The following is a 14,085-nucleotide window of genomic DNA, read 5'->3' as shown; positions in this document are numbered from 1 at the left end:
TATATATATATATATATATATATATATATATACACACACATATACCTGGTAACTAGCTGGGGTGGTATACCTGATTTAGCTGCAGACTTTGATTTGTAGGACTGACAACCTTATTATGCAGTGAGCTTATTATTGATATTATTCTGCTCTCGGTTGCCATGGCCACCTTGTGAGAGACATTCAATTTTCTCTCTTCCATCATCATTATCTATGAGGCCATCTGTTGTGGAAAATGAATTCAGCCTCATTTGCATGACTGATAAGCAATTTTTTTTTTTTATCTATTTAACAGAAGGTCATATGCCGGGGATTTGGAGCTCGTGAAAAAAAAAAAAAAAGTGGAAAAAAAAAGCCTGGGAGAGGATGAGTGGGGCTGCGTGCATTAGGGGCTGGATGTGGAGGTAAAGCAGATCTCTTAGGCCCGCTCGCCTCTTCTACTGCATGTGTCATTCCTGCCTGGGCGACATTTTTCCCCCTAAGCTACTGCACACAAAACAGAGCGAGAAAGCTTTTCCCTGCAGTCTTCTTGGAGGCCTCCTGGTTTCTCACCCATTGTTGGTGGGTGTATTTCAATTTTTTGATTCCCTGGACTGTGGGTTATGAAATCAATGCTCGCTGAAGACAAAAGCAGCCTTCCCTGCCTCTCGGTGCTATGCGTGGTCCTCCTCGGCCTCCCACTTGTGGGGGAAAGGGTTTTCTCTTTCTGTGTGTTTTGAGCCAGCACAGTTACCAAAATTGAACTTGCCGTCACTTGTGAGCGGTGTGGTCATGGTGTGAGGTACGTGATGCTCGTTAGGTTAATTCTTTGGACTCAGGGGTCAGGATATGTTTTTGCTGTAGCTCAAGGCTGCTGCTGCAGTCCTATTGTCTGCTCCTTTTTAAAGTTATTTTTATAGCATGGCTGGTGGCTGAAAGGTTTCTGACGGACAGGTCTTCAATCCTCAGAAGCTTGTCTTTAGAGCAAAAATGGGTAATAGATTGCATGCCTGAACAATGATTTTGTTTCTAAAAAGAAATAAAAATGAGAAAAACTTGCTGCATGTCTGGAGGTCGGTGATTTGAGCTGAAGTAACTTCCTGAGAGTGTCTAACTTCACTTTACAAACAAGTAAGGATTTTATGCAAGGGCTGTGGGAATATTAGCTACTCCTGAGGCACTGCTGTATTTGTCTAATTATGAAAACAAAGTTGATTGATGTTCATTCATCTGATAAACTCAAATAAAGATTTTTAACAATAACGTCAATGTTTGAAGTTCATAATACCAAAACAGCACTTAATTTATAAAAGAAATGTGTTTTTAAATCACTTCATAAACAAAAAGTTGAGTCTTCACACTCTAGCTTTAGATAGATCTGAATAAACAATAAATAATATTAATATTCACATGAGTGTGAAAGATACAAAATATACAGTAGAGTCTGAATTTAGCATTAATTTAGTCATGACACATTTCTAATACCATTGAAACCTTATATGTTATAGATCGTTATGTTGTTTATTTAATTAGGATAAAGTAATTTGTATAACAACTCTTTTGTTCAAGTGTTTATACTTTTTACTAACACCACAGACAAAAGTACCAATAACACCTTTACAAGCATGAGAGAGTTTTTCTAATTGCTCAAGTTCATAAAAGTGAATACCCTTTTGAAATGGAAAAGTAAGGTATGTTTTACATATAGACAGATATATGTTTACTTTTGAGATGAGAGTGTTTTATTCAAAATTCCTTTTGAAAACAGTATCATAAGATTCCTATAAGTTTTAACCTCCCCCAAACTCTGAACCTGAAGTATTAATGGTACATTTTAAATACCTTTAAATATCACTATGTAACACCTATCTCTCCCAAATAACTTTATTGTTTCCCTTTCTCAGTTGACCCAAAAGAACATGAATGATTAAATTGCCTCAGTGCAGTAAGTCAGTGGATTGAAACTCTCCTTAAAGTTGTACTTCAATCTTCAATTTTATTTTTTGTAATATTTGTTTATGATAGGCCCCTGCAGGGATGTTTGGATGATGGAGCAGTACTTGGTACACTTTTTAAAACTCTTGCTGGGACCCTCCTTCTCCTAATCAGCATTTCAAAGTATATTTTGTCTTGAGTTTGGGGCAAATAAATTAATATTAAATATCAGTTACACAGTTGAAAGCCTCAAACTGTAAAATTTGGGCAGTTTGAGAATATTCTTGAACTCATTTTCTTCAGAGGACTAGCAGCAGGGTGGAGGCTGGGTCTGCAGTGTGCTCTAAAGGGCTGTGTGACCGCCTTTTGATTCCTACCTTCAGATTTTCGAATCAGATCTGTCAACTTCTGCAAATCCCTTGGACAGAGCACAGTTGATTTCCCCTCCCCCTTCCCAAAGTTAATCACCCATCTTGGTTGGCTTCCTCCTTGCCTCCCTGACATTTGACTGCTGCTAATTCACTGATTAATCTCATTAATGTGATTATAGCAGGATTTGGAGCTAGCCGCCATTGTTCTGCAGACAGTGCTATTCAGGCTGAGCACTTTCCACCCCATTCAGTTTGCTGTGATTTTTCAAAGGCTGGTGGAGGGAGCCATTGTGATAGGGCTTCCTGGTCTCCTTTCAGCACCGGGAGCTGTCCGTGGCAGATAGCAATTGCGTTCAGCAGCGACTTCCTACAGGTTCGCTGCCGATGTGAAAATGGCTCACTTTCATCACCTTAATGACGGTGCTCACTGAGGTAGAAGTCCAGTGGTGTTTATGGTCACAGTTGGATGTTTTGAAGATGGTGGCTGCCCAGATCTGTAGCTGATGATTTTTATTTTGTGAAAACATTGCAGCATGAATCTGCCAAAATAACTCAGGTGACTTGGGGCTCTAAAACCACAGACATTACTACTTTGGAAGTGGACGCTGTTTACTTCAACATGTGTGGTTATTAATACAATTTTGGTTTTAAAGAGATGAGCCAGGACAGAGTTGCCCGAGGGCAGGAAGTACACATGGCAGGAACATTTCTATGAAGTGAAATTTGTACCCAGACCCACCAGCCAATGCCAGCTTCATGGATCTGTATTTGAAGCTGAGGCCAGGGTTGAGGCCCAATAACTTGAGAACACTTATGACTGATACACAAAAATTCTTAAAGGGACAGGAGCCTACTGTTTTCCTTTTGACTATAAAGCTGTATGGGCTTGGTTTAAAAGCATATAGTTATGGTTAGGGGGTCAATACTCATTGATGTGGCATCTTTATTAATCCTGCCATGTTTTCTACCCAGTTTAATTTAATTCTTACTCTTTAAAACATTTTTGACCTCTATTAATTATTACAAGCTATTCCACTTTCTGATGGTACTTGCTCATTTTCATTACTAACTTTCAAAAATAAATGTAAATAAAAGTTATTTTGTACTGTTAAAGATTTTTTAAAGTTTTTCTATTTGTTGTTATTACACATTGCAGTTTTTAAATAATGAATTTGTAACCTGAGTATTCATTTGCTTTGTTTGGTCTACTTAGGAATGCACCACATGTACAACTTTAAAAAGACAATTACATCTAAGGAAAATTATTTTAGCTAACAAAATAATATTTTAAATGTCATATGTCCAAACCAGAAATCCCATGTCTACTTACAAGACAATCTAATTTGATGGAGACCTGTTGTTTCAAAAGCACTATATTATCTCTTCTAACACATTTTGCTTGTTTACTGTGCGTTTTAAATTTCAAACAACTCAAAGTTTTAGTCAGTCTTGTGTCTTAAAAAAAATCTACTTTATAGAACAAGAGGAAATAATGAGGTTGCCTTGGTAGGGACCACTCTACCCTGAACTTGAACTCAACTGGCTGACCATTTTCTCAAGGGCCACATTTTCTAATTAATAACTAGTTTCTCAAATGCATCTAATATTTGGCAAGAAAGTTTGAAGAGTCACCCAGAATCCTGTCTGGGATACAAATGGGTGGCAGGTGAAAGAGCCCCAGGCTCACCCCATAGCCGAGGACTCTTCCTTCTTTTTCTATTTTTAAGAATCTCTCTTTCTTTTTTTTTCTTTCAAAAATGTATAGCATTCCTTGACAAATGTAATAGGAGGTTAAGTTGAACAGAAACTTGCAAACCACTAACATATTTCTCACAAAGCTATTTCATCCCACAGCATAATAAGCTGCCTCAACTGATACCCAGCCATATGTCTTAGAGACTAAAGACAGCTGATACCACAAACTTAAAGAATAAAGTACTGTATATGTGTTTTTTTTTCTAGTTTGTATATGTAGGGGTGATAGCTGAATAACATATAGGGCTAGTAATTTTAACAAACATTTTAAGTATGAGATATGTTTGGCATATCCCATATGGAATATATATATATATATATATATATATATATATATATATATATATATATATATATATATATATATCCTAAAATGGTCATAAGGTCATAATTTGCACTAGGAGTAATATTAAGGATTCTACACCTTGTCATTTATTGTGTGCTTTTTTTTCTTAATCAGATGATATTAGGGAAGCAACTATCCATTTCCCCATCAGTAGGCTGTGCTTCAGTGCTGTGTGACTCCATCTGAAGTATCTCTGTGTTTCCTTCCCTTCTCCCTCCCTCTGTCTCCTGTCCTCGTGGCCTCTCTTTAACTCTGCCCCTGTTTGTCTCCGAGCCTCTCTCTCCTGTCTCTGTCTCCTCCACACCTGCATTGTTTCAGCATACACAATGACTTTTCTGTGAATGTTTTCACAATGAAAGTGTTTTTTAGCTTTGACATCCTAATGAGTCCTCAGGGTATCTGCAGAAGTAATCAGAGATGGCAGAGAAAATGTAATCCAGGTGTTAGAAAATGAGAGAGAGAATGCATAAGTGCTTATTTATTGTATGAAAAGATACTGACCAACCTTGCTGCCCCAGGCTGCTTGGTGGGAAGGAAATGTGGTGGACGCTATAGCTCTCTGTGAAAGGAAAAGCCCCATGTGGGATTACTGGGGGTGGGGGGTAGGGAAGGAGAGGGAGGCATTCTGATGGCACTGGACAGCGCATTGTCTATGGGAAGATGGAGGAACACTGGGTGTCCCCAGCAAGCTTCCTTGTGGAGAGCTGTGGAGATTTCTGTCAGGGCACTGGAAAGGGAGCGAGCAGTACCCTGTGTAGTAGCCACACGCCAGGCAGATGCTCTTCAGAGGAATTACCTCTGAGAGCAAGAAAAGGGTGTTCCTGGGACCTTGGGACTTCTGTCAGTCTCCCTAAGAAACCAGTCTGCACTGTGCCTCTGGAGGCCCCCAGTGGCTGGTCTGTGGGCTCTGCCTTGCACTCCTGTGCACAGGGCTGACAGTGCGGGGTCCTGATGGGAGGGGTGGAGGGAATGCAAACACAGAGGATCTGTGACCACACGTGCCTGGGGCTCTCCATGGCAGCCGGAGAGCTGCATGAGTGAGACAGACTACTGAGGAGGACTTGCTGATGACCACCAACTCTTCCGCAGAGAGGTACCTCTTCCCTTTCGTTTAAAGGTGGTTGTGGTTGCTTATTTGCTTGGCTGCTGCAGCTTCCAACTCCTCTGAGTAATCTCTGATAGTCTCTTAAGTACTTCCCACAGCCTTTTCTCCACCTGCCTGGCCACCGTCCACTCTTGTTTGGTTGCACACTGTGACAGGATGGCATGATTTGGGGTACAAAGAGCCAACAATGGACTCTATTGGCCACAGCTGCCCCTCAGGCAATCATGCCTGTGGGCTGCTTGTTCTGAAATCTTCCCAGAGTTGTTCTCATCAGTCTGGATAGCCAAAGCCAGCTTCCAGGAGAGGGGAGGAACTAAGCAGCCTTTATGATTTAGTGTGCCTTCACAGTGTGCTGAGAGACTGCTGAGGGAGGGGGACAGCTCCTACCACAGAAAAGCATTTGTTGCTTGCCCTAACAAGCCATTTATAAAATCAGCACTTAGAAAAAAAAAATTTAGACGCTACAGAAAGTCATACAGCTATGTTCTTTTTTTGTGTTTTTGGCATCTTACTGAGTCTGGTTCTTTTTTGAGAATAAACTTTTTCTGATTTCTTCTCTTCAAATGATACTAACGTTGTTATCATGGGCTGGTAATGCTAAAAGTTACTCAGAGAATAGTTCTGTCTCTTGTTTTAAAGGAAAATGATAAAAGGAGCTTGTGCGGTGTTAGGATAATGTAGTGTGGCTGGCAAGCCAGGGAGGTGGTAGGAACCCTTCGTTTAACTCTCTGGTGCCTGTTCTCCAGTCTTAGCAAGTGGCAGGGGAGGCTTGGGTGCCTTTTTGTTTTGTTTGGATGTGTAGCTGTAGTTCCAGTGAAAACACCAAGGTTCTGCTGACTTTGGTGAGGTTTCTTGGACCACAATATGCATTTACCATAACGTCAACGATAGAGGAGATTTTCTGAGATACATCACCTAGCGGGTAGCAGCCAACAGCCAGCCTGCGTATTTACAGTTCTCATCTATTACATTAAATACAGCACTGCACATCATACACTCTGCTCTAGAGATTTAGAGGCCTGTGGGTACAGTGTAGGAAGCACACAGCACACATCCCAATCTTGCCTGACTGCTGAAAGCCTAGTAAACAGGAAGGCTAGAAATTACTGGTTTTAACTCACAGCTGCTAGGTTGAGAAACATCTAGATGAGCGATGAAGTTAGGGTTTGAGGAAATGGCTGCGTTTTGTATTGCTTAAAGGACAGCAGCCCGCCCAAGCAGGGTAAGTCAGCAGGATGCTCCCGGTGTGCCTCTGCGGCAGCGATGTGGTCTCTAAGGAAACCCGTGCCTGATGCTCGCAGCCTGGGCAGTGCTGGCGGCCCAGGGCCGTCTGTCTGCTGCCTGCTGATGGAGGCTGCGCCGCATCCACCAGGCAGGGCTCTGCACGCATGCCCGTCTTCCCCGGCGTTTAGTGGTGTCAACTTATTAATTTCCATCTTCGACTTCAGGCCTGTTAGTTTCCTGTCTGAAAGCATTATTACTTTTGTCCATGTGGCAAAATAATTAGCATACAGATGAGAAGTGGCCCCATGTCTGCGCGCCGATAGAGAGAAGATGTGCGGTTCGAAGTTGATTGGATGAATGGAGAACAAATGGTGGGCGTTCAAAAGCATTAGAAGAGTTTTGTAGTCGCGGAGCAGGCTGGAGAATTTTCTGGGTGAGTCCCTAAGATGGAAGGCAGGGGTGGCTGCCGTGGGAACAATTGCTTGTCAGAGGCTGGTTTAGCTGAAGGTGCGGAGAGGGACTGCAGAAGCAGAGAAGCCATTCTTCAGGTTTCTCTTTGAAATCCCCTCCAGGTAAATGTGTCCTGTTGTTTCTGGAGCCTAGGCTGCGCTTCCCAAAGTGGAGCAAAGTTCAACTCTTAAGGGCAGTAACAAAAGAATAGTCTTTTGCTAGTGCTTGGGGTGGCCTCTTCATCCATCTTCCATGCATAAGTGTGAAGTAAAAATTAACTGTTTAGAGATTAGTGTTTTCAGAAATTTACAGCAGCCATTATTCAACGTGTTTAATTAATATTTTCTGGGACAGTGTATGGAGACCAGCAGAATTAGCAAATGTTGTTTTGATGAAAGGCCAGACATAATTAGTTTTGACTAGTATATATTTTTCCTAGCTGTAAGGAGATTTTAGCTCATTTAACCAGTTCCTTATTGGGGACAGTAGAAACTGAGCTGATGGTTTTTTGTAGGTTTGTAGGATGTACAGAGGGCAAATGTTAAATGAGTACAACCTTTGATGCTGACTTCTTCTCAGAAAAGATTTTTTTTTCTTTTTAAATCAGTTTCCTGAGTTCATAAGTAATAAGGAAGCTTCCTGGAGCCCTGAGTTTCTATTGTCAACAGTGGCATAGATTTCTTATATAATTCTGGGACTAGCATGCTGGAGCATGGGTGTTTGAAAAATCAGTTCAAGATGCTGCTGGGGAGAGTCACTGATGAAGAGACCTGTCCTGTGTTAAGGATTCCTACCCTCCTCAGAGGGAAAGGTTTGCATTTTAACTGACCTAATTATTTAGTTTGTTTTAAAAGTCAAACTTCAGTAGAGACCATGATCCTTTAACTGTATTTCTGTAGTTTCTTGGGCATTTTAGAGCACGTCATGCTTTCATTTTTATTTTTTTTAAAAGCTTTTTCCAAGTGTTGCTATACTTTAGAAATGACAGTGAATATGTGACAGAAAATACAACTTTTGGGAGGCGGGTGGATGGGTGAGTGTGATTTGTTCTGTTTCAAAAAGTATGCCCTTATGAAAAATGAAAACAACAAATGCCTTCAGTGAACCCAAAGCTTCAGGTGTGACCGGCCGGAAGCAGGCTTGCCCCTGGTTTGAAGAACTTGTCTCTGGTCATTTTCCTGCTCAGATTGCACATTAAGTTTTTTTTTTTTTCATTACTGGACAATTCTCAATTATTCTATAAATGCATATGTACATGCAGATGTTTTTGTCTTTCTGTTGCATTTTAAAAATTAGCTGGTAAGCTAGAAAGAGGGGAAAAGGACAACGCAGGTTTTAAATGTCTAGCCCAAAGTAATGAATACCCAAGAGTTCTCGTTTTCATGAACTCCTATCTAGAGGGAGGCTGCACTGTACTTTCTTTCCTGCTAGTTTCCTTTCAGAGTTGAGTACATCTTTATGGGTAAAATAACTCTTTTGTTTTCCGACGTGTTATAACTTTCTTGGAGCAGCCTTTCTTTCTTTCTATCTTTTTTTTTAAACCTCGGTGTGGCCATTTAGTAGCAGGGAAGTCCCTGAATGTCACTTACTCACGAGGCTTCCTTTGTGCCTGGCTGCCTCTCACAGGTGAAGTCCATTTTTTTAAAGGGCCACAATTATGTCACAGGAGTTTCCACTTGAGGGAGTTACTTTTGCCGCTTGCAGTCCTGTCAGTTTTCAAGGCTCCTTGCGGTTGGTAAGGGCTCCATCCAAAGACAATGAAATGTCCCTCAGCTGGAAATATGTTCCTATGAGCCAGCCTGAAAATGTGGTTTCTAAGAGGACTTTTTGTTTTATTTTTTAACTTTTTCTCTGAGGTTGCATATCAACTTTGGGAGAGATTACAACCTTCCGTAGCTAAATCATGTATTTCGTCCATGAGATTCCAAATGTCAGGTGCCCTGCCCTGGCTGCTCTGTGGGCAGTGGTCCCACTGGGTATCTGCATCTCAGGGGCTCTGCCCTGTGCCAAATGCCCTGCCCCTGGGGCTCCTACTGTCTATGAGCAGGAAAAAAAAAATCAACAGTTTCCTTCCAAAACGTCACTTGACCTTATTTCCTTTAAAATTCTGTGCTCTGCTGTGTTTTCAAGCACTGAAGAGAAGGTGCTGAGCCCCTCCATGGTTTTTGAAGTATAAAACATGTGTATTTTTTAAGGTCGCTGGGGTAAAAGTGTTGTGTGTAGGCTGGTAATACTTGAGTCATTGGGTTAATACGTGCACCATGTAAACCTGCTTTAGATGTATGTGTGTACTCATTAATACAGTTGTAAGAACTTTGTGACTCAATATTGTATACTGCCTGCTTCCTGCTGATGTCCGGTGCTTAGGCAGCACACTCCCTCAAATTGCCCTGAGAAAAATCACCCCACCTGAGCGTTTGCCTCAGATGTTTTCAGGTGGAGTGTCAAGCTCGGAACTCTAAATCAAACAACTCAGGGATGAATAATTTATGGGGGGGGGGGAGAGTGAGTGCTTCTTTTAGTACGTCGACAAGGATTTTCATTGTAGGGTTCCCAGCTCCAACATGGCCTTGAGAAGCACCTCAGCTATTGTCTAAACTGAACCTCAGTGTGTTCTAACCTGCACTCACAGAGTAGCTTTACAAAAGTCAGGACCACTTCCCAGTTCCCAGGGCTCCTACATGCCTGAATCCTGTAGGCAGGAGACAATTCTCAGAGACTGACTTTGAATTTGGTGCCGTATCCGCTCCCTGGTCCACGCATTCCCCTAGCCTGTGCCATCTGAGCAGAAGCTGAACGCACAGCACACTGTCGCCATGAAACAATGCTAGCCAGACTGGTGGTGGAAATAATCCAGTCTGCGGGGCACCCCATAGAGAGCCATCAAACCGAGTCTGCTCTGGAGCTATCTATGCGAGTGTGAACATTCAGAAATCAATGCTGCATCTGCCGGTGGACCCTCCGGTTCTCTGAAACCCCCACCTGCCTAATGCATCTGGGCAAGAGCTTTCAGAAGCCAGCTTCCTTCAGGATAAATTTAATACGTCTTGAGGGCCAGGCGCAAGCAAATTGATTCTATCTCTGCAGCAGGAACACTCCTAAGCATCTGTAAGGGTACAGATCCTCAGCAACTCCAGGATGAGAGGGTGCTATTTTGTGAGATATTCCAAGCCTACTCCCTTCATACCTCATGCCAGCATGGCATTTTTTAATTGGGAAGTTGATTAAAAAGGGCACGGCAGACCAGGATGTATGGTCCTTTGGCATTTGTCCAGCTGTTTGTTGATGAACAGTGGAAGACATTGCTCACCACCTATTTCAGGAAAGAGAGAATGGGAACTGTTACAGGGCAGAGGGGTGGTAAGAATGGGGCAGTCCTGCGCTCTGTGCTGAAGGCAGTTGATCTTGGCTCCGTCTGTGCAAAGCTTTTCTGCAGACAGACTTGCCAGCTTCCTCCATGACCCAGGTCACGTGCGCTTTGCAGATACCTGGGAACGCCGGGCAGCTCTGTGTGTGTATTACACTGAGGAATTCTGGGCTTCTGGCTTTCCAGTAGTCAATAGGAAAAGTCATAATCATTTGCATTTTCCGGATGGACATCTCTTTTGGCCACATTTCCTGCAGGCTGCCGTCAGCAGTGATAGCTCTTCTAATCTCTGTGATGCAGCACTGTCAGCCTCCATAGGAACTGGTTTTGTTCTAGCTATTTTTTTTTCCTTTATTTTAAAGGAAATTCTTTTCTTTACAGGATCTTTTTAGAGCTTGAAGTATATTATCACAGGAATAAAATTTTATGCCTAGTTGTAGTATTCCCATGGCTAATGTGGTGTGAATAAGTGCCCTGTTATGAATTTAACCCTGTCCATCCTTCTCATTGTTTAAGCACTTCCTGAGATCAAGTGTGCCTAAGAAAGTAGAAACAAATTGGCAGCCAAGGCTGACACTGAGACCCCCAAGCTGAGAGAGAAGCCCCAGGGTTCTCACGTGGCTCTCCATGAGGGAGCTCTCCATGAGGGAGCTGCTCGAGGCTCAAGACGGGGGACACAGGGAGACGTCTTCACTCCAGTGGGACTGATCAGCTGACTGGCAGCAAGCCTGTCTTTTGTTCTCTTCCCCCTGAAACTGCGAGCAAGTTTGCTAATTATTTTTAGACTCTATGTTTTAGGGAAGTTTAGTGATAGATCCGCAGCAGTCAGCAGCCAGGGTGGGCAGCCCTCTCAATTTCACCCTCTTCTCCTAGCAACAACGGCACTGTCAACCCTGAAGGGTGGCTCCTTAGACTCAGTTTCTCCCTCCACTCTTACGCTGTTGATGGAATATCTATGCCTTGTGCACACCTTGACCTCCTACTGTGTGCATAGCTGAGAGAGAGAGAGAGAGAGAGAGAGAGAGAGAGAGAGACCCTCCTGCAGGTAGTTAGGACCTAAGTATCTGTCTGTCTGCCCATATGCTGACAAACAGTGATGACAATGCCTGCAGGGCAATGTTTTGCTGTAAATTTGGGAATAGATTTTTTTTCCTCCTCTGACCTAAGCAGAGTGTGCTGAACTCCTTGTTCCCCTTCCTGGGTGAAAAATGCTCTGGTGGTCTTTCCAAATAGTAGCATAATTGGGTAGCATTGTGTAACTATCTCTTCATTCGTTACATATTTTAATGTACCCCTTTCTCATAAGAGCTAGGAATAAAAGTTCAGCTTTTCTTGTGGGTTTTGGATAGCTAGTCTCCTTTCACATGGTTCTGCATACATGGGGTGCAGAGTCAAGGTGACAGGACTTTTCTCAGAGAATCTGAGACAGTAAACAGAATGATGTTTTGAGGATGAAATATTGGTAAATGTCAGATGTCTGCTTCTCAGTTTCTGGACATTTCAAAGCTGTGGGTAGCAGGGTTCAACAACAACAGCTTTGGGTGTGGTGTGGTTGGGCCTCTCCTGCTAACTGAAGCCAGCCTTCTAACAGACAGGCAGGTCTCTGGACTATTCACCACTACTGTTAGAGGAACAACGAGCTGCCCTGTCACTCTGCAGCCAGCTGAAGAGTCATTGGCTACAGGAGCCTTTGGCAGCAGGAGGAGGAGAATTCAAATGAGAAGCTGGTGAGGCATTTATACACTCTGACAGGAGCTGCCACCTTGCCATCCAGCAGCCCACACTCAACAAACCTGAGGTTCAGGGTTAGAATCCTGCCATTAAATCCTTTAACAGACAAGTGTTCTTCAAGTTAGATTTCTATGTTCTCTCAGAGTAGGAAAAACATGTGGTGCAGTCATCAGGAAGCCATACATCGTTGCTTAAAGGTGGAATCATATTGCATAAAGCAGGAGGTATACTCACACAAGACGAGACAGAAATCCTAACAGTGTGCTTAGGTAGATTCTAGTTTCCTTTTTACTTGTCTTTCGTCTTATGTGGGATGTTTGACTCTAAATTAAAATTCATGAAATTCCCTATTGAACTCTTCAAAACCTCCCAGCCCCTCTCTGCGACTCTGAGAGAAGTCACGAAGGTCTTGCCGCCCAAATATTCTTTGGCTAATTTGTTGCTACTGGGATATTGTTAGCTCCAAAACAACCCTTATCCCTCAGAGACCCGCAGTGCACGCCAAGCTGTGTCATGTCAGTCCCCCAGGGACACGTTGGCACACCTGTTTACAAACGGGCTGGGCCACCTGTTCCTCCAGCTTCAGAGTTAACGATCAGAACGGGGTCTGATCACCCAGATCATGTGAGTGGTAGACAGCCATTGTGAGTGGGACACTTCTAACAATGCCAATGACTGTCTAGTCGGTTTTGAGCAAGTTAGAAAATATAGTCAACCTGTAATCACAGCCTGAATTACAAACACCAGAGATCCAGAGACTAGACGTGCAGTGTGTGTCAGACATGGCTCAGCCAATGAAATCTGATCATTTCATCATTTGCCTTTTTAAGATGAGACAAATGCAGATAAAAGTTTCCTTCCTTTGTAATGATGTCACCGAAGTGGATGCTGCTTGGGCCATAAGCTCCAGAAAATGTCAGTATCAATAGATATGATAACATGGAAGGGGGATGTCCTGGGGTTTCATCCTCAGACAAAGAACTATAAGTAGCTCAGAGAGGAAGAATTAGCCTCTCAGGGATGAGCCCCCCCATTGGTACTTCAATACAGAGTGGTCATCCCTAAAACCATATACAGACAAGTAATATAGAAGGACTCAGAAGGTTCTATTTGTGTATTTGTACATATACATACATATGTATGTGACAAAAATAATCAAAGAAAAAGAGGCTGTCACTTTAAGAGCAAGGGGCACATGGAGGGGCTAGAGAAAGGAAAGGGAAGAGAAAAGTAATGTAATTATATTTTAATTAAAAATGTATCTTTTACAAAGGCCTCTAGTGAAACAAACAAAAACTTCCCTGCTGCCTTCCACTGTCTGTCTGTCTCCAGTGTGGCTTGGCCTTCCCTTCCTCTGGCGACTAGGGAACATCCAGCTGGGGAACATGCTGCTTTCATCTGTGTCTTGTTGGCTTTTACATGTAGTCCCAGTTGCTTCTGCCCCTAGGCTTTATTTATCAAAGGGCAGGCAGGACCTGGAATGTAGTTAGACATTTTTCCTTTACTGATGTCTTCGGTCCTTACGGAAAGTCAGAGCATTGTGCCTGGTTTGATTTTACTAACTGGACTGTGTATACACTGTAAGTTTCCAGCTCACTCTTCAGGACATTAGAAGTGACTCATCCATCCCATTGATTATTTTTCTATGAGCTTCTACTAGGAGGCACTTTTCACCAAGGGCTAAAGGATGGGGATCCATCCCTATCCTTTTTGGTTTTATTTGGTTCCATGTCCCTTGTACTTTCAAAGTGAAATTTCCATTTGTAGCTCGCCTTGGTGTGACCTGGAGCCCATTTGGAAGGCGCTGCCTGGAAGGCGGTGTGTT

General features: G+C 42.8%; 1 protein-coding gene across 10 annotated transcripts in view; it reads left to right on the top strand.

The window, feature by feature from the left end:
• The first annotated feature begins 5,432 nt into the window (after positions 1–5,432).
• The window catches only part of Myt1l (myelin transcription factor 1 like), a 371,904-nt gene continuing 363,251 nt past the window's right edge, over positions 5,433–14,085 (top strand). For 6 of the 10 annotated variants that reach the window (XM_055624923.1, XM_055624950.1, XM_055624932.1 and 3 more), the window contains exon 1: positions 6,717–7,145. The gene's annotated coding sequence lies outside the window, so the exon portion shown is untranslated. The other 4 variants (XM_055624913.1, XM_055624903.1, XM_055624887.1 and 1 more) reach the window with 4 other exon arrangements.

Source organism: Psammomys obesus, unplaced genomic scaffold (assembly GCF_907164565.1).
Source record: "Psammomys obesus unplaced genomic scaffold, mPsaObe1.curated_primary_1811, whole genome shotgun sequence".
Taxonomy (NCBI): domain Eukaryota; kingdom Metazoa; phylum Chordata; class Mammalia; order Rodentia; family Muridae; genus Psammomys; species Psammomys obesus.
The sequence above is the reverse complement of the archived record's forward strand: the minus strand, read 5'-3'. Positions and strand labels throughout refer to the sequence as shown.